The sequence below is a fragment of the Bacillus rossius genome, chromosome 12 (genome assembly GCF_032445375.1).
Source record: "Bacillus rossius redtenbacheri isolate Brsri chromosome 12, Brsri_v3, whole genome shotgun sequence".
In the NCBI taxonomy this organism is placed as follows: Eukaryota; Metazoa; Arthropoda; class Insecta; order Phasmatodea; family Bacillidae; genus Bacillus; species Bacillus rossius.
In genome coordinates, this window is record NC_086339.1 from 4,643,470 (window position 1) to 4,664,917 (window position 21,448).

At 42.3% G+C, this 21,448-nt stretch overlaps 1 protein-coding gene across 2 annotated transcripts in view; it reads left to right on the top strand.

Annotated features, from left to right (window-relative positions):
* The first annotated feature begins 5,343 nt into the window (after positions 1-5,343).
* Positions 5,344-21,448, top strand: part of LOC134537395 (katanin p60 ATPase-containing subunit A-like 1) — a 102,761-nt gene continuing 86,656 nt past the window's right edge. Inside the window, exon 1 of one of the 2 annotated variants that reach the window (XM_063377766.1) lies at positions 5,344-5,491. The gene's annotated coding sequence lies outside the window, so the exon portion shown is untranslated. Of the gene's footprint in view, positions 5,492-7,535; positions 8,095-21,448 lie in introns of those variants that run through there. The other variant, XM_063377767.1, reaches the window with a different exon arrangement.

A 21,448-nucleotide genomic window follows, 5' to 3' on the forward strand; every position in this document is an offset into this window, starting at 1 on the left:
TTGGTGGTAACTAAATAGAAAACACGTGTCGACGATGCAATGAATGTTTCAGTACCGCGAATAGTCTGTGTCAAACACACACAGGACGCTGCAAGTAGAGACCGGAAAAATTCGCGATTTCAATTACCTGTAGGATATACTCCATGATCCTCTATGCACTCGGGAAAATTACATCTGCTCATCGGCTACTGACTCGTGACACCTGTTAACTGGGACGCTAGTGATTCGACTCTTCTTTTGTTTAAGGTTTTTTCATCGGCCGAGTATCATTCAGATAAACTGTGGCCCCGATCACTGATGCATAGAGTCACGGAAATTTCGCGGATTCCTCTGGCCTCAGGATAGAATTCAAAGTTATAGGTGTGCTCGACCCATGTTTACTTTCCCATTGGTTGATTTCTTAGCGAGAACATTTTTATCCTTGTTATTTGGCACTACCTGATTCGCTTACTTCTCTCCTAACTGGACATCGTTGGCTCACGGTCGTGAGGGGCGTGTCCAGATAACTGCGGTCCAATCATGAACACAGTGCAACAGTGTGGTTTGCATTCTAGCTCGCGACTAAATGAATCCGCGAATTTTCCGCGGTCTCTAGCTGCAGGTCAGGACTCGCCACTCACCTGCGCCGAAGGGACCGCGGAGGTTGGTATCGACGCCAGGCCCGACCGGCCACTGGCCGCAGCCGGCGTCCCGACGCCGCGCCACTGCGCACAGCCGAGGGGTTCAACGGCCAGCGTCCACCCCTCGACAACTCCCCCCCCCTCCCCTGGCGGGCGCCGCTGACCACTGTTCAGGCGTGACCGCAGAAACGGCGCGGACTCTCCGAGGTCGCAACACCGCGACACGCAAACCCACGGGAACAAATCTCATGCCCTTTATCCAAACACGACGGACTTTACGCGTCTTGGAACGGTAGTAGAAAAACCGAATGATTCACCGAAGTTTCAGGTCGAAATTGCAGTCGACATCATCAGGGAGCAGTTACCTACTGACCAATGTCGAACCGAAACGTTTCGGTGAATTATTCGCCAAGGACGCGGCTACAACCCAGAAGCCAAGCTGCTTCAGACAATGGCCGTGAAAGCCTGCGAACATTATTAGTAGAGACAGGAAAAATTCGCGGATTCATTTCGCGATAGGCTAAAATACAAATCGTTATACCTCAGTGCTACCTCTGCCATTACTCATCTCAAAACTCACCTGGATGACTCTGGGCCAATGAGAAACACCCGACCAAAGCTTTATCGAATCACAGGCTGCTACGTTGGGACGTCTCACAAGACAGCAGCCAATGAGTGGGTGGCATTTGACCGAGTGTACGTATAACTATGGTGTTCATCCTGCAGGTCATTGAACCCGCGAATTTTTCCGGTCCCTACCTATTGCATAAGTAGAGACCGGACAAATTCGCGGATTCATTTCGCGATACGCTAAAATACAAATACATAATACCTTTAAGCTGCTTTTGTTATTGGTTCACCGTTCATCCGGACGACTCTGGGCCTTTGGGAAACACTCAACCAAAGAAGTATCGTACCACAGGCAAACCAGTTGAGACGACTCACACAAGTCAGCAGCCAATGAACAGGCGTAATTTTCCCGAGCGAACTGAGGACTGTGTAGTCTATCCTGAAGGTCATCGAAAACGCGAATTTCTCCAGTCCCTATAGCGATTCAACGCACGCTGCCTGTCGTGTCCTCGCTGTTTAAGCGCAGTGATGTTCCAGCTGTCACCGTGCTCAGGTTGGGGGGCGGGGGTCGCAGATGCAGCTGTGCTTCAGGTGCGCTGCAGCTGCGTGACGCACGCGCCCGCACTTGCGTCACCGCAGCTGCACCCCTTCCATCCCCCCCCCCTCCACCCTCAGGCCTGGTTGCGTAACAAGTGAATAATACAAGCGCCTTGAAGGAAAAGTAAACTTGTTTCACAAATGCGCGCAAAACGCATTTAGTTTCGAAATCAGGTATGTGAAGGTTGAGCAAGTTCACGGGATGCTGTTAAAGTGAACAGCCATGTTACCTGAGGAGTGTTCTATCTCCCCCTTACTGGTCACGCCCGGAGTGGAGGGGGTAGGCAAACTAGCCACGTGACCGAACACCAGCTAACGCTCTCAATACTGTTTTCAGCGCCTCTGTAAAATGAGATGTCATGTCAACAATGTTATTACTCCATGATCCTCTACGCACTCGTGCAAATTACATCTGCTGATTGGTTACCGACTCGTAACACCTGTTGACTGGAATGATCGTGATTCGCTAATTCTTCTGTTAAAAGATTTTAAATTGGCCCAGAGTCCTTCAGATAAACTGTGGCCAAATCACTGAAGCAAAATAATGTCTAAAGTATTTGGACTCTATCCTATCGCGAAATGAATCCGCGAATTTTTACAGGTCTCTAATCATGGAGTATATCCTACAGGTAGGGACCGGAAAAATTCGCGGATTCAATGACCTCTAGGATAGCCTCCATTATCCTCTGCACATCTCAAGCAAACACGCGTGTTCATTGGGTACTAAATTGTTAGGCGTCTCCACTGGGTAGCTTGTGATTCGACGCTTCTTTGGTCGATAGTCTCTCATTGGCCCAGAGAGCTCCAGTTAAACTGCGAGCCAATAGAAGAACCAGAAGAATTGTACACATGTTTGAATTTCAGCCTATCACGAAATGAATCCGCGAATTTTTCCGGTCTCTACCTACAGGTCATTGATATCGCGAATTTTTCCGGTCCCTAGTGATATATCGTCACATCGGTTCGCCTGTGAGTTGACTCGTCGCAAGGTCACGGGAGTCTGCGCGCTTGGCTGGGGGACCGGTTGCTGCTCCTGGCGACCGACCCAAGGTTTGTTCGTCGGGCTGCGGTCGGGATCTCTCGGCACGTGCCTCACGTGCCTCACGTGCCTCACGTGCCTCACGTGCTGAGGTCCTGGGACCTCGCCAACACCCGAGTGGGGCAGGGCCAGCCCCTCCCCCTCCCCCAACCTTCTCGTTGTGCCGCCAATCACTAGGGACTGGAAAAATTCGCGTTTTCGATGACCTTCAGGATAGACTACACAGTCCTCAGTATACTCGGGGAAAATAACGGCTGTTCATTGGCTGCTGACTTGTGTGAGTCGTCTCAACTGGTTTGCCTGTGATACGATACTTCTTTAACCGAGTGTTTCCCCATCGGCCCAAAGTCGTCCGGATGAACAGTTAGCCAATGACAAGAGCAGCTTAAAGGTACATGTGTTTGAATTTTAGCCTATCGCGTAATGAATCCGCGAATTTTTTTCGGTCTCTACCAATTAGCGTTTCTGGCACAATTCTAAATTTGAATTTTGAACAAACAGTTTTACAGGTTATTTTGCAGCTAAGAACTTAAAACTTTTTCCACTCTCTGTACACTCCCATTTAATCTTTGCCAGGGCAGCTAACTTCAAATCTCCAATCCTCCAGATGTTTTTTTTTTGGTGATGTCTAACAGCGTGACTTTTAGTTAACTACGTTAAAGAGACTGTGGAATAACCGATACTATTTATTGCGGAACTTTAATAACTATAAGCACTAAAAAAATTAATTATCTGCGATTTTTATTTTAACTGATTGTTTCTGATTCTGTTTCAGTTATGCCAAATTAGGGCCAGCCCATACTTTAAATGATGTCATTTTGATATATTTTAATATCATTTAATAAATTTAATATATTTGTCAACCAATTCATTGAATGTTATAATTTTAATGTATTTGTCAATACGTATACGTAAATTAAGTTATCTTTTTAACATATTTGTGGAATCAATGTTTTATTGATTTATGTTAAATTAGTTAAAAGTAAAATGAATATAGATGCACTTACATTTAGACGAAATCACTTTTTTTTTTGCCTTTGAAACTAAAAGATTAACCAGTCTCCCAAAGTCATTTCTAGGTACCGGAAAAATTCGCGGTTTCGTTGGCCTTCAGGATAGTCTACGCATTCCCCTGTACACTCGGGCATGTAACGCAAGTTCATTGGCTGCCGACTTGTGAGTCGTCCCAGCTGGTTTGACTGTGATTCGATCCTCCTTTGGTTGAGGGTTTATAATTGGTTAAGATTCGTCCAAATTAACAGTATGCCAATAGCAAAATCATCTACAAGGTATATGTATTTGAATTTTAGCCTATCGCCGAATGAATCCGCGAATTTTTCCGGTCTCTAGTGATAATTCAATAAAAATGATTCAATTTTATTCATAAAAGTATGCAATCATTTCATCAATGCTTTGTTATGACGTTGACACGTTAAACTATCGTCCGTAAACCGACTATACAGACAACCAATTTTGAAGCTCTGCACAACGTGTGCTCGTAAATTTTCTGCGTGACGCTTTCGAATGACCCTACTATACGCCGATGATATGTAAAATTCTAACCTCGGAAACAAGGAAATTCACGTGTTCCAATGTTTCAGAGAAAAGTTATAATATCCGTTACTCGCGTTATTGCGTTTCTTGCATAGTTTATAAACCCAGCCTTTAAAAAAACCAAAATGGCCATACGTAGCGCTGTTCCATGCCAAGTTTGATAAATATTTGCTTTCATAGTATTTCGAAAGTTATATATAAAAATAACTGCAGGCAATGGTGTTTCAGGAAGAGATGTCAAGCTGTGCGTCTGTTAAGGTGGGTTTACGATTGAAAATTAAGAATTAAGACTTAAAACTTAGTCGTGTACTTACCATATGACTCTATGTAAACTAGTGGAATGGTTTATGATTGTCGTGTGTGAATTTTGACGGGTCGCGTGCGAACCATATGATAACTTAAGACTTAACAGAAATGGTTATATTTTATATTTTTCGTTAAGACTTAAGGGAAGCGACCAATCACAACAAACCGGAACCTTGCAACCGGAAGTTTATGTCTTATTATTGGACCGAGCGAGGCAGTATTTTGGGTTATAATTCGTATATTTGTCATTTGTAATCATCATCCATTTCGAAAAAAAAAGATATCCCATTTGTCAATAACCTATTTCAAACCTGCTTCTCCGTTTCGAACAATGGCCGACCATGTGTGTTGTGCTGCGATTGGTTAGAATTAACGACTTCCATGTCAATCATAAACTGGAAAAATGTAGTCTTGACTTAATCGTGTGCTCGATGTTAAGTTATAATTCTTAAGGAAATCAATCGTAAAACCCAGCTTTAGGTAAGGGAACGCGTGGAGCCGGGGTGTTTCAGCGCGGACCGGTGCGATGGTGCGTGGACCGAACAGGGACACGTGTCACCTCCCCCCCCCCCCTCTCCGCCCCCGGCCTATCACTCCCCCCCCCCCCCCCCTCCGAGACCCGGCAGGAGGCGGGGCCTCATCTCCCGCGTGGCTCTCAGTCTCCCGTGGAGAGTGAGAGTGATAGCGTCGGGACGCCTGCTCGTCGGGCGCGCAAGCAGCTAGGACCAGCCTTCCTCCCTCTCTCATCACCACTCCCCCCCCCCCCTCCGGAGCCGGCAAGGACGGACATCGCTCGCCCTGCGAGGTGAGTCGCTTCGACAGCCGTCAGCTGTCGCACTGACGCTTAACATCCGGCCAAGCCAGCTGTACCTTCCTCTGACACCATTCTGCCTCTCTGCAGCCGTTTCCCAAGTTCAACGTGGGCGATACACTGGTCGGGTTGACACAACAACTATTTGTTTTGAAACAGCGCCAACCAAATATCAAAAGTTTATTCGAATTAAACACGTATTTGGCTTGGGTTCAGCCGTTTCGGCGCGAACGAAACCATCAACTCGTCTCGACTGTACGTCCAGGCTTCTCGGTGACATATTAACCAATAATTCTTTGATCTAATTTTCTTCCGAACAGCTTTAAATACAGTCGTTAATAAAAAAAACAGGCTAGAACATCCTATACAAATGTAAACAAACATCCGCCATATTGGTATGTGAAAATTAAAAAAAAAATGGCGAAAAAAACGGCTTCACGTCTGACGGTAAACAAACATCCGCCATATTGGTATGTTATGCTGAATATGTCGAGACCTGAAAAATTCGCGGATTCATTTCGCGGTACGCTAAAATTCAAATACATAATACCTTTTATCTGCTTTTGTTATTGGTTAACTGTTCGTCCGGACGACTCTGGGCCAATGGGAAACACTCAATTAAAGAAGTATCGTTTCACAGGTAACCAGTTGAGACGACTCACAAGTCAGCAGCCAATGAACAGCCGTTATTTTCCCGAGTATACTGAGGACTGTGTAGTCTATCCTGAAGGTCATCGAAAACGCGAATTTTTCCAGTCCCTAGACCGATACAGTATCGGCCTAGGGACCGGAAAAATTCGCGAATTCAATGACCTACAGAATAGACTCCAAGATCCTCTATGCACTCGGACATATTACATCTGCTCATTGGCTACTGAATCGTGACAACTATTAACTAGAATGCTTTTGATTCGATACTTCTTTCGTTGAGGGTTATTCATTGGCTCTGATTCCTTCAGACAACCTGTGGGCCAATCACTGAAGCAGCAAAAGGTTAAACACATTTGGATTCTAGCATATCGCGAAATGAAACCGCGAATTTTTTCGGTCTCTACCGAAACTTGATTCAAATAAATCGTTCAAGTTAAGGGAGGTAAATTATCTAAAAAAAAATTAATTAATTAATCAAAGATTTTAACCAAATCAAAAAAAAATTATAATATGTATCTCTCCCTACCAATAAATTATTTTTAATTACCTAACTTCAATTTTATGTTTTTAGAAATCAACTACAGTTTTACGTTCTTTAGAATGATTTTTTTTTTTTTTTTACAATGGTGAAGAGTGATTTAACAGGTTATTTTTGGACACACGCCATTGCGTGCACATGTTTGTGTGAAACTCTGTACTTGCTGTTAACGTTGCAACTGTCGCGTCGTTTTTAGCCTGTGCTGTGTGATATTGTTCTGACTGATTTTTTTTTCGCGGAATTCTCTGTGCTGCCAATGCATTTGAACAATTGATATCGGCCGATTTTTCGGCTTTTTCCCCGCGTGTTTCTGTGTTCATTTTTTCTTTGTCCATTCTTCGGGTTTTCTCTGGCATACAGTACAGATAATGACATAATGTCCCAAGCAACGCATCGAACATTTCAAACAAAATAAACAACAAAGTTGTTGATGGAAACGTAGTGGGTGTAAGGAAAATGCGAACAGCTGTGAAGACAGTGCGTCGTAGCAATTGACTGAGATCAGTTGTGCAAATCGCCCGGAGGGAGAGGGAGAGGGAGAGAGAGAGAGAGAGAGAGAGAGAGAGAGAGAGAGAGAGAGAGAGCAGAAACCGAGAGTTGTGCGCGTGGGGTTAGCCGACATGCCGTCTCTGGACAGGGTGCTTGTATGCTGTACTGTTCACTAGAGACCGGAAAAATTCGCGATTCCAATGACCTGTAGGATATATACTCCATGATCCTCTATGCACTCGGGAAAATTACATCTGCTCATTGGCTACTGACTCGTGACACCTGTTAACTGGGACGCTAGTGATTCGATACTTATTTCGTTTAAGGTTTTTCATTGGCCGAGTATCATTCAGATAAACTGTGGCCCAATCACTGATACAGTAAAAAGGCAAATGTTTTTGGATTCTAGACTATCAGGAAAATGAATCCGCGTATTTTTCCAGTCTCTACTCTGAGCTAGAGACCGGAAAAATTCGCTGATTCATTTCGCAATTCGCTAAAATTCAAATACATCATACCTTTAAGCTGCTTCTGTTATTGGTTCACTGTTCATCCGGACGACTCTGGGCCAATGGGGAAACGCTCAATTAAAGAAGTATCGTATCACAGGCAAACCAGTTGAGACGACTCACAAGTCAGCAGCCAATAAACTGGCGTTTTTTTCCCGAGTATACCGAGGACTGTGTAGTCTATCCTGAAGGTCATCGAAAATTCGGAATTTTTCCAGTCCGTAACTATGACTAGGGATCAGAAAAATTCGCGTGATCAATGAACTGTACGATGAACTCCATAGTTCTACGTAACACTCGGACAAATGCCACCCACTCATTGGCTGCTGTCTTGTGAGACGTTCCAGCGTAGCAGCGTGTGATTCGATAAAGCTTTGTTGGGTGTTTCTCATTGGACCAGAGTCATCCAGGTGAGTTGTGAGCACAGAGGCAGCACTAAGGTATAACGATTTGTATTTTAGCCTATCGCGAAATGAATTCGCGATTTTGTCCGGTCTCTAACTATGACGTGTGAGCGTTCTCCCGACAGCCTCCAAGGCAGCAAGAACCCACGACACGGAGCTAAAAGACCGACATTAGGTACACACGATGCGTGATTGAGTGTGTGTGTCGTGTGAAGAACCGGTTCTCGGATCCTTACAGTGTGTGTGGCTCGGCTCACTCCGTGGCCTCTAGCGACATTCGATTCTTGCAGACAATTCACGGCAGGTTTTTTTTCTTCTTTTTTCGTTGCGATGAAAGTTGCTCTGTAACATAATCGATTTCTTATTTTTTTTTTATTATTATTGCTAGCTGGACTGCTTGGGCAACCACGGGAATTGCCAGACTAGACACACACACACACACACACACACGGCATTGCAAATCCGGCGACTGGTGAGTCACGGCTCGGGTTAAGGCGAGTCGCGAGTGGGAAGGTTCAGGTAACAGATGGCGGTTTTTTTCTTCTTATTTTTATTCAGAGGCTCGTCACGGGAGGCTGTGCCTGGACATTTTCAGAGTCGAACGCCGCGAGCATATCCAAAATCATGGATGTTGTTTCATCACCAAAAAAAATTGGTTGTCTGTAAAGTCGGTTTACTGACGATAGTTAAACGTGACAACGTCACAACAAAACATTGATGAAATGATTGCATATTTTTATGAATAAAATTGAATCATTTTTATTGAATTATCACTATTTTGTATGGATACAAAGAAGGAGTGAAATTAAATCTACAATTTAATTGATAAATTTACTTTTATTTGCACTCATTAATTCCAATATGTTTATTACTTTAACGCTGGGATTATTTTAACTATAACTTTTATACATGTTTGCTATTTGACTTCTTTCAATCTGTGTTATTCTGTTAAGGATGGGACGATGATAGGAAAAGTAGGAAACGAATGGGAGTGTTTCAAGTTTAATGTGCCTCGAAAAAGTCAAATCGATGGTTGTTCCAATCGAGTGGAAGAGTGCGGCGCAAGCGTACAATGGGCGTAACGGGACAATGTGCGTAACGGGACACTCTTTTTCGTGCGTGCAGCCGGCGTTCATCGATTTATTAGACGTTGTCGCGTCAAAAAAAAAAAAAAAAAAAAAAGGAGTGCGTGTAACTCAGTAGGCTACACGTGATAGCAGAGTGAAACTTCTTTGGCAATTCAAACGTCTTGTAAGTATATCGTAAGAGCTAAAACGGCAGAGAGAAAGAAAGAAGGCAATTTTCTAAAAATAACACTGCACAGTGTTTTTTTTCTTCATTTCTCGTTTCAAGTAATTAATTAAAAATCCTAACTTTTTTTGTATTATAAAGTTGATTAAAATAAAAATAAATTAATAAACTTGATTCGCATGAGCAAAATTAATTCTCACTTCAAAATAACTGCTTAGGATATCAATAATTTTTATCAATGAATAATGACTAATTAACAATGAATATTACTCCGTGTTGAAATACACAATAAAAAAAAAAACTCTGCGTTTTACTGTTTCTTCGAACACTTCTGCCATTTAGAACACGCCAAATTTCTGAACGAAATACGAAATACGTAAACAGGTAGTGCGGGAAATACAGGGACTGTCTCAACAGCGCTCTCTACGCTGCTGGTTGAACAAGGAGGAACGTGAGCGCGCTGGCAGCAAATATAAAATCGAAAGCATTCACAGTTGATTTATATAATATTAATAAATATTTTATAAAAAAACTATTCCGCCATTTTTAATTATGGCTATCTTTAAATTCAGTAACTATTATAGAGGAAAAAAGTTGTGATATTTTTATAAAAAATTTAAAATTTATAAGAACAATTTTTTTTCTTTAGATTTATTCGTTATTTTATTGGGGCCGGCGGACTCGTCCAAACAGAGTTCATCGGAGACTAAAACACAACTGCTCCGAGCAGGAAGTGGTCGGCCAGAAACACCCCAGCATGCACCTGGAGTAGTTCGGCAAACCACACAGAAAACATTTTTTTTCTGTATTTTACAAGAAGTTCCCAAGAAAAAAAGTACGTAACACTACAAGAAACATATTGTAACTTTGTACAACGCATGGCTAGGAGACCGGAAAAATTCGCGGGTTCAATGAACTAGGATGAACTCCATAGTTCTACGTACACTCGGACAAATGCCATACCCACTCATTGGCTGCTTGTGAGACGTTCCAGCGTAGCAGCCTGTGATTCGATAAAGCTTTGCTTGGGTGTTTCTCATTGGCCCAGAGTCGTCCAGGTGAGTTGTGAGCCAATAGCAGAGGCAGCACTGAGGTATAACGATTTGTATTTTGGCCTATCGCGAAATGAATTTGCGAATTTTTTCGGTCTCTACGCATGGCTATGGTTAGAGACCTGAAAAATTCGCGGATTCATTTCGTGATAGTCTAGAATCCAAAAAACGTTTGCCTTTTTTCTGCATCAGTGATTGGGCCACAGTTTATCTTAATGATATTCGGCCAATGAAAAACCTTAAACAAAATAAGTATCGAATCACTAGCGTCCCAGTTAACAGGTGTCACGAGTTAGTAGCCAATGAGCAGATGTAATTTTCCCTAGTGCATATAGGATCATCGAGTATATCCTACAGGTAGTGATGGGTAGTGGAAAGTTTCCAGTTGGAAATTTCCTGCCGAAAACTTTCAAAAATGGAAAATTTACAGACCTCATGGAAACTTTGAAAAAAAAGTGGAAACATTGGGAAACATTGAATTTTTTTTTAGCTGTAACAGTTGAGTGTTGTTGAGTATATATGCAAAATTTCAACCGATATGGAACACATTGAAGAAGGTATAGTTTTAACAGAGTTAGCTGAGTACCGAAGTAGAGAAGGTATGTGGGCCAAAGAATTTATTTGGATGGCGCTTGAAAAAGGTAAAATTGAACCCTGTACTTGGTGGAAAGGTCTGTGTGGTCATACACAGCTGTCAAAAGTAGCAAACAGAATCTTAGGTGTGCCAGTAACCTCTACTGCTACAGAGAGGTATTTCAGTACACATGGTAGTATACATACAAAACTAAGAAACCGCTTGACCACTGAAAGAGCAGCTAAAATATCATTCATTGCCCACAACTGGAAATTGTGTCACCACATCCTGGAGGACATTGAAAAATTGGAAAGGAAAGATTCTATTACTGTCATTGTGGAAGACAAATGTGAGAAAGTACAGCAGAAGAAAAAACTACCACAGTGTGTTTTAAAAGAAGACAGTGCATCTTGTTCTAACAATGAAACAGAAGAGGAAGAAAACAGTGATTTCAGTTATGAGGACAATGATGATTTCATTAGTTTCTAAGACCCAATATGACTTAAATAAGGACATTTTTGTTTCCAATTCAGTTAAAACTGTAACATGTATGATTTCTTATTATGAATGCAACTAATTGTTGATCAATATTTTTTTTTAGTGTTCTATTTGTTACAACTTATTTGTCTTTATTTCCAATCAGTTGATAAATTGTAATAATATAGTGTTAATGTTTTCAAATCTATGTAGTCAAATATTTTAACTGTGATTGACCAGGTAATTGTTTTTTTCAGAAGGAATCATTTCTGTTAAATCTGCAGTTAAGTATTCTTTACCTTAATTTTTCTTCCACTACATTAGCTTTTTGTAATGTTGAAATCAGCTGATTAAATATTTTTCAAATTTAAAAACTGAATAGGCCTACTTGCAATGAATTTGTGAACTGTATTTGTAAAAAGAATAATTCCACCTAAATGTTGAAATTAATTTAGAACAGCACCCACAGTAAATTCTACATCGCTAACGAAAGATATTTTAATGTCCTCTTAATACTGCAACTATGAATATTGTATTTTACAATATGAAAATTTCATACAGTAGAGACAGTCACATGTCTAATTCTCTGAAATGGTTATTTATAAACCAACATCAAAGTTTCCTAAAATTTCCTATGTTTTTCGGTTTTTGGAAAGTTTCCATGAAAATTTCCAGGAAAATTTCCGATAGATAAAATTTTGGACATTTACCCATCCCCACCTACGGGTCATTGAAATCGCGAATTTTTCCGTCTCTAGCCTATGGTTATTTTTGCATAATATGTGAAATACGTTTTACTAAGCCAGCCTCGTCTCTGGAGCGACCTCTGGTAGGCGTAACCCCCCCCCCCCCCCCCCCCACACACCCCCCCGGATCAGCGAGCAAACAGCGGGGAGGCGTGTTTACCCGCGCCGGCGGTGTGGTGACGTCACGTCTCCAGGAGGCTAGGGTGACGTCACGCTGTTACACCGGGATCCTGGAGCCTGGGGTGCTGTCACAACTTAGAAACACACAACTTAGAACACATAACTTAGAACAACACAAGATAGTATCTTCTAAGTTATGCCTGTTGTGTGTTTCTAAGTTATGACGTTTCTAAGTTGTGTGTTTCTAAGTTGTGATAGTTCTAAGTTATGACAGTTCTAAGTTGTGAGTTTATAACTTGTGATAGTTCTAATTTATGACTTTCTAAGTTATGGCGTTTCTCAGTTGTGTGTTTCTACGTTTTGTGTTTCTAAGTTACGTGTTTCTAAGTTCTGACAGTTCTAAGTTGTGTGTTTCGAAGTTATGTGTGGTTCCTCTGGAGCCTGACACCCGGTTCCCGCCCTTCCACCCCTCACCCTTCCTCAACTCGGGCGATGACGAATCACGTACAGACACGTTCCGAGCTTCGCTGAAACATCTGACTGCGTGACGGACTTCAACACACTTCCTTCACGGTCAAGGGAAGGTAAAAGAGGACTTAAATACGTATCAGGGAGGTCCGCAACATTTTCCCTCGAATTCTATATCCTACCTTTTTAATATATATGTAAAGAAAACCATTTCGCTCATGTGCGAACACTTTTCTTTCAGTTTGTCTTTGGCGCGATATAAAAAAGCCTACTAAGTATTGTGACATTTAATTTAATGTAAAGTGAGAGTGGGTTATGATTATTGTGAACAATATGCTTTCTTGAAGAGAATATTATCTATATTTGCAAAAATATGAAGGGGGAAAAACCTGATATTAGGGCTTTAAATGTTGTTTCTGGTCGTTAAATAGAGAAACACAATTACGTCTTTGTTTCATTTTACCAATTAACCAAGAGTGAAACATTATATATGTATGTGTGTGTATATATGTATGTATATATATATAGATCACGTAGTGCTTATCTAGAGATACGTAGATACACAGATACACGCAACAGAATCATTTCGATGACTGATGTTTTCGGAACGGTTGATGTTTAACCGGGCCGTTCCGAGCAAGGCGTTTTCCACCGATTGTTTGGAGCCTGGCTCGAAGGACTTCTGGCCCGCACTATACAGCACATTGCCTGCGCCACGGCGCTGTTCGACCATAACAGATAGTAGCGTCCTTGTGGCGACACGTGTACTTGAGTCGTGACACGCCTTATCTCAGATACTCCTCAGCTGTCGTCAAGGTCGGCACGCGTTGTGCCACAACACGTCAAACACTGGCATGGTTCTCGTCTTTCGTGTTTCATTGTCCTACCTGCTTATTTTCTTTCATTTAACGACAAGCACTAAGGTGTTATTAGAGACCTGAAAAATTCGCGGATTCATTTCGTGATAGTCTAGAATCCAAAAACGTATGCCTTTTTACTGCACCAGTGATTGGGCCACAGTTTATCTGAATGATACTCGGCCAATGAAAAACCTTACACAAAATAATTATCCAATCACTAGCGTCCCAGTTAACAGGTGTCACGAGTCAGTAACCAATGAGCAGATGTAGTTTTCCCGAGTGCATAGAGGATCATGGAGTATATCCTACAGGTCATTGAAATCGCGAATTTTTTCGGGACTCTAGATATTATATTTTAGTGTTTCCTTACTATGTGTGCCTCGCACACGACATTGCCAAGTGCACTGGTTCTTGACGTTTAATTGTTTCAGAGAACCCGGTGTACGTCACAGAAAATTCCGCGATTACATTGGTCGAGGTACAACAATCAAACATCCGTAGGAAATCCTCACGGGGTTCATAATTGCGTGGAGGCTAACTAAATTGTTCAAATAAAGTAAACAAATTAATCAGAAACACACTATGTTAATGGCCGTAGACTTTTGTTTTTTCTCTCTAAACTTTAAACTCCGTAGTTTTATTTTCATAGGTTGATGCCCTTGCAAGACTGTCTTATTTGATCAAGAATAACTAGAAACCGGAAAAATTCGCACATTCATTTCACGACACGCTAAAATGCAAATGATTGTATTTTTATGCGACTTATGCTATTGGTTCAGTGTTTACCTGGAGGACTGTGGGCCAATTATAGACCCTCAGTCAAAGCAGTATCGAATCACGAGTCTCCCAATTGAGACGCCTCACACGTCAGCAGCCAATGAACAGGTGACGTCTGCCCGAGTGTGCACAGGATCTTGGAGTATATCCTGGAGGTCATTGAATACGCGAATTTTTCAGGTCCCTAAGAATAACTCGTTTTCGAGGGTTTGCTACAGGCATGTGCAAGTCCAGCAAGTTAGCTTGTAGCCTATCTACGGACCTTTTACAGGTTTGCACGTGAAATTACAGGCATCAACAATCATTAACACGCAATATATTTCGTGGAAAAACCTGTGTCCATGTTTTCTTTATCGACTATAATATAATAATCTCAACCCGCACTTGTTAATATCGATAAGAACATTGCTGATGTACTGCGTGACAGCTGCCATTAGCCTCAGAACGATTTCCCAACTAAAACAGTGAGAGGAGTTACAGAGTTTTGCGAACCTTCTTACATGAAAACTTTAATATGATTAGAGACTTGAAGAATTCACGTATTCATTTCGCGATAGACTAGACTGCCGATGAGTTTGGCCTTATTTGGTGATACAGCGATCGGGCCACAGTTTATCTGAAGGACTCTGGGCCAATGAAAAACCTTCGACAAAAGACGTACCGAACCACAAACATCCCAGTTGGCAGGTGTCACGATCATATTTAATTTACCCGGGTATGTATAGGATCATGGAGTCTATCCTATAGGTCAGCGGTTCCCAAACGGTGGGTCGCGACCCACCAGTGGGTCGCGGAAGGGTTACAGGTCGGTCGCGACACGATCCTAAAACTATCATAAACCATCGAATAAACCACCAGAAAAGATGAGAAAAATCGAAACACATCGAATTGTGTGCAAACACATATCTATTGTTAAATAAATAACTGTTTTGATACGAAGTGCTGATATTTTGTTAACCCTTTTCAAATCAGAACAAAAATTGTTTATCAATAATCAATCTGTATCTTTAAAAAAGCATATATATATATATATATATATATATATATATATATATATATATATATATATATTTGAGGGTAAATTATATATACATAAGGAAGGGATACGATACAAATAAGGTTTTTTACTCCACCATACACCGATAGACCGTGGAGGTATTCCGTTAAGGAAAGGTGGGTCGCCAGCTGAAAAAGGTTGGAAACCACTGCTAGAGGTCATTTAAGTCGCGAAATTTTTCCGATCTCCAATTGGTAGAGACTTGAAAAATTCGCGGATTCATTTCGTGATAGTCTATAATCCATAAACGTTTGCCTTTTTACTGCATCAGTAATTGGGCCACAGTTTATCTGAATGATATTCGGCCAATGAAAAACCTTAAACAAAAGAAGTATCGAAACACTAGCGTCCCAGTTAACAGGTGCCACGAGTCAGTAGTCAATGAGCAGATGTAATTTTCCCGAGTGCATAGAGGATCATGGAGTATATCCTACAGGTCATTGAAATCGCGAATTTTTCCCGGTCCCTACCAATTGGTTATGACAGAAGGCTCGGAAGAGTACTTCCAGAAACAGCCGTGTCTCGAGCTGTGGACAGACGGGCGGTGCTGGCCATGACACCGCCAGGCGGTGGATGAACGTCTTTAGAAACAAGCGAAGGAGCGCTTACGAGAGCGACGCAGCGCCGCATCCTGCTTACTATCGATCCCTCAACTATCGATCCCTCGACAGTCGACTCTCGCAGGACCTCCGCCATGTAACAACACTTCGTACCAACCACGGCAGGAAAAAGGTACTAGAACTGAAAAAAAATACTAGATTATTTTATATTGTTTGTACACTATTTAGATAGTTTTTGCGATATTGATGCTATCTTGTGAATGAACTCGAAACTTGTAAAGCCACTGAAGTAACAAATATAATTAAAGAAGATAAAAAATACGTTGCAAACGTCTATGATTTTAAGGTCTCTGCTTGCAGTTCTGAAGATAACAAATATTGAAATTTTAATTCTTACACTCGACATGTTAAATGATTTACTGTGTATTTTTTTTTTTAGTTTTTAAAATAATATTTTAATAAAATTAAAATAAATATACGTTAATATGTTGATTATTATTTACACTTTTACGAGTATATATATATGTGTGTGTGTGTTTTATTTAATGTTGCGAACTGCGGCTCTTAATGCATTGTGGCGGCTAAACATAATGTTGCATAATCAATTAAAACTTTAGCTGAACTTCATTGTGGGCTGTTTCTCATGATACTGCATAATGTTCAGGTCTCAGTCCTTCATTATGTGGGTGATGTTCATCTTTTAGGGCATTCATTGTCGCTTGCGGGGTCTTCATATCTTCCCTTTCTTCCAAAGCACTCCGCTGTTCCTTCTACATTCTGATAATTCCTTCACTACTGCGTACTTCTGTTGTTGGCGACCCTGGACTGTAGGAGTGTGTGTGAGGCAGGTGCGCTGCGACCCTGAGGCGCAGATAACAGGCCCACGCTAATCCCGAGGACTTAAGGCGCTTTTGTTCTTGCGTCGACGGCCAAGTCATTCCTATTCCAGTCCGCCTCTGACTTTTGTGTTTGCGCGTCCTCCTTGACTGGCTGGCGGCCGGGGCCAATGGAGACATGCCTCCTTCTTGATTCGCTTGTGACGTGCACGTTCATTCCCCTTCCCCCTTTTCCGAGATCAAAACAACTGTTACCGTAATAAATATTCGCCAGAGCGAGACTCCCCTTTCCACGGTGTCGCTATATTGGCCATAAACATCCCCCCTCCTCCCCAGTCGCCAGTGCCGCGACCAATCCCAGCGCGCTTCAAGGACCAGCGCGCGAGTCAACCTAGGGTTTGGAAGTACGCGCCCCGATGCCTTGGGCGGGCTCCATTGGCAGCGTGCGGCTCAGGTTGAACCCCGCCATGCTGCAGGGATAGGCGGGTCTGCGCCTGACGCCATCCGACTTGCTGACCCCTAGTGGGGACGCACCACAACGCCGAAATACCACAGCGCCGAACGTACAATAACGCCGAATACCAAATTGACTACAACGCCGACAGCTAGAAAACTGCTGTGTACCACAACGCCGAAAAATGTCATTGCAGGACTGCCACAAAGGTTAGGTTAGGTAAGGTTAGCACACAAATTCATTCAGTTGTTTTTCATTTTGCTCCTGTGCCCCGCCCCCCCCTCCCCGCAGCAACATTTTTCGGCGTTACTATATTTCGACGTTGTGGTACACAGCAGTTTTCTAGCTGTCAGCGCTGCGGTCAATTTGGCATTCGGCTTTATTGTACGTTCAGCGTTGTGGTAACGACCCATTGCTGACATAGAGTAAGGGCAGAGGGCAACACAACAGGGTTTGAGCTTATTGTTGTGCACCGCGCCACGGGCCATATTTTCAAGAAAACTGTGTTCTTTCAAGTGCGTATTACTGAAACGAAACTTATTTGGGCTTGGTGAGAGGTAAATTTCAGTTACAATTTCAAGGCCAAATTTTAATGCAACGTTTCCGTGAAACATTGTTTTGAAACGTTTCTGACGCCAAAGAGATATACAGAGAGCAATATTACGAGTCGAAGTTTGAATTGCCAAAAAAATTTCACTTCTATCGCGTTGACTGAGTTACATGCACTCTTGTTTTTTTTGTTTTTTTTTGTTCCGTGTAAGTTTTGTAACCATCAAAGTAAATTGTTAAAAAAAAAAAGTTATTCCTATCGAGAAACATCAGCACGGAAAGAAAAACTTAATTTTTTACATCGACTTCTAGTAGGCTTCTGTTTTCCTCTCACACGTTTTCAAAACTATAACGTTTCAATTGGCTAGATAATCCGTGCGCTCGTTTAATTTTTATACACAAATATATACATACATTCACACACACAATACTTAAATGTTACTTCACGACATGGATTGTTATCGTGGTAAAATTTTAAGCGAAAACATCGGATATTTTTATTTACCACTAGTTGGAAAACACATTCAATGGACGGGTACGACTCTGCTTTATTTATAGAGACCGGAAAAATTAGCGGATTCCTTTCGAGACAGGCTGGAAATCAAACTCGTTTAGCTTAATGCTGCGTCAGTGATTGGACCGCAATTTACCTGAAGGACTCCGAGCCAATGGCAAACACTCAACAAAAGAAGTATAGATAGAGACCGGAAAAATTCGCGGATTAATTTCACGCCATGCTGAAATGCAAATAATTGTATTTTTATGAAACTTCTGCTATTGGCTCACTGTTAACCTGGAGGACTGTGGGCCACAGACCCTCAGTCAAAGCAGTGTCGAATCACGGGTCTCCCAATTGAGACGCCTCACAAGTCAGCAGCCTATGAACTGGTGACGTTTTCCCGAGAATGCACAGGATAGTGGAGTCTATCCTGGAGGTCATTGAATACGCGAATTTTTCCAGTCCATAAGTATAGAATCATAAGAATCGCAGTAAACAGGTGTCCCGAGTCGGTAGCCAATGACCAGGTGATAGTTGCCCCGAGTACATAGAGAATCGTGGAGTCTACCCTAGTGGTCATTGAAACCGCGAATTTTTCCAGTCCCTATTTATTCATCGTGGTCGAAGATGCCTTGAACAGAAGACTCTGGTGCAGGAAAATGCGGCAGATACGGGTTGCAGCCCCGCCCGAGTGCAGCCGAGCCAAAACAATTGCAGTCTCTCTCCCCCCGGGCGGAACAATACCACCAGCAGGGCGAGGCACCCGCGACCTCTAGGCGGACGTGACGTCACGGCAGGTAGGACGCATTAGACTTGCTAAGAGCCCTTCCCGCAGGTCGCTAGGTGGGCGCCGAGCGGCTTGCTGCTTGCTGGGGGGGGCGGAGCGGGCTATTCATAGCGATAACAACATTACCGCTAGGATCGACACGGCGTTAACTCCCGGCCCCTGGGAGGACTCCACGTCGTAGCACGCCACGACCTGTGCGCTTGGGCGGTTCTCTTGGTAGAGCCACAATCCGCGGTAGCTGAGCGTGCCCCCCACCGAAGTGACACTTGCCCCTGAAGTGACTGTCACCCGCGCAACACCCCTGTGCAGCGGGTGTACAGTGTGGTCAGTCACGTGACCGGGGGGGTAACAGATTCATCAGCTGTCAAAGTAGACTTGAAGCCAGGTTCGGCGATACCATGTCTGCCCCCCCCCCCCCCCTTCATTCTGGGCAGAAGCCACATTTTCCGAGCCTCCCATAACCAAGGTGACGACCTTCGCTAATTCAAATTACCGGACACTGCATATAGGGGAAGAAAATTCTTACTTTCTCATACAAATTACATTGTCGATGACAATGCTATCTCAAGTATCAATTTAAAAACGTATAACTATAATGTAGTATGTATGTACACTATAAAAAATATTAAATTCAAATGTCATCAATTAATAAGAAAAATAATTTTAACTTAAAAAAAAACTTACTGCACTAATAAGTGACGAAGAAAGACGGATTTTTATTTTCTTCAAATGATTTGGAAGGCGGTGTTGTGGATGATGGTTTTTAACATATGTGAGTAAAAATAAGATGTCTTCCACAAAATAACTTTATTCAACAGAGCTAGCTTTTGCTTTATATTTTAAAAAAAAAAATTCAATCCCCTGTAAGATAAAATAACAAAATAAAACCAAAGAATTTAAAATAAATGAAAATTGTAAGTGGTTACGGAAATCAATGTTGAAGAGGCGAATTAAGCATTTAACTGTGTGTGTGCATTTTTTTTAACTGATGTATGGATCTCCCTTCCTCCCTTTTTGCCGCCACTAAAATGCCTTGGCGATCGCCCGGGTCGTCTGAAAGCACGTATCTGCTTCTCGCTGGTGATTGGGCAGCAGCACCCAATCACGCCGGAGAACGTGACCTTACTATCAACCAATGAACGCTCTGATGAGACGTGATCATAATTAGGTACCGTGAAAAAAATTCGCCGGTTCAATGACCTCTTAGAGTAGCCTGAAGTTCTCTGTACACCCGGGAAGACGCCACCAGCTCATTGGTAGAGACCGGAAAAATTCGCGGGTTCATTTCATGATATGCTGGAATCCAAACAACTGTATCTTTATATTGCTTCTGTGATTGACTCACAGTTTATCTGAAGGACTTTGAGCCAATGAAAAACCTTCAACCAAAAAAGTATCGAATCGCAAGCGTCCCGGTTGACAGGTGTCACGAGTCAATAGCCAATGAGCAGGTGGCATTTGCCTGAGAATGTAGGGGGTTGTGGAGTCTATCCTACAGGTCATCGAAATCGCGAATTTTTCCAATCTTTACTCACTGGCTCTGTCGTCGTGCTCCACAGCGCGTCCCATCCTTAGTTCGCACTTACTTTCTCTTTTCAATGCACCGTTTCTTCCGTCAGCACTGTCCTTGTGTTTGTTGTTGGTCTGTTGCCAGATGCAAGCCACACAGACAGAAGTTTACGACACAATGTAGTATTTTGTAAAGTAAAGTTTGGAATGAGAATTTTTGGAAAGAGATTGTAGTTCACCAAGAGCATAATCTGATAATATTCCACTTTTATTTCTAAGGAGTCGAAATTGTAATCAAATAATTTTATTTGGATGCCTTGTTATTAGAGACCAGAAAAATTCGCGGATTCATTTCGTGATAGTCTAGAATCCAAAAAAAAGTTTGCCTTTTTACTGCATCAGTGATTGGGCCACAGTTTATCTGAATTAAACTCGGCCAATAAAAAAAACAATAAACAAAATAAGTATCGAATCACTAGCGTCCCAGTTAACAGGTGTCACGAGTCAGTAGCCAATGAGTAGAGACCCGGAAAATTCGCGGGTTCATTTCGTGTTATGCTAAAATTCAAATAATTATACCTTAGCGCTGCTTCTGCAATTGGTTCACTGTTAATCTGGAGGACTGAGGGCCAATTAGAGACCCTCACTCATAGAAGTGTCGAATCACAGGCCACCCAGTCGAGACGACTCACAAGTCAGCAGCCAATGAACAGTTGGCATTTGCCCGAGTGTGTAGAGGATATTGGAGTCTATCCTGGAGGTCATTGAACCCGCGAATTTTCCG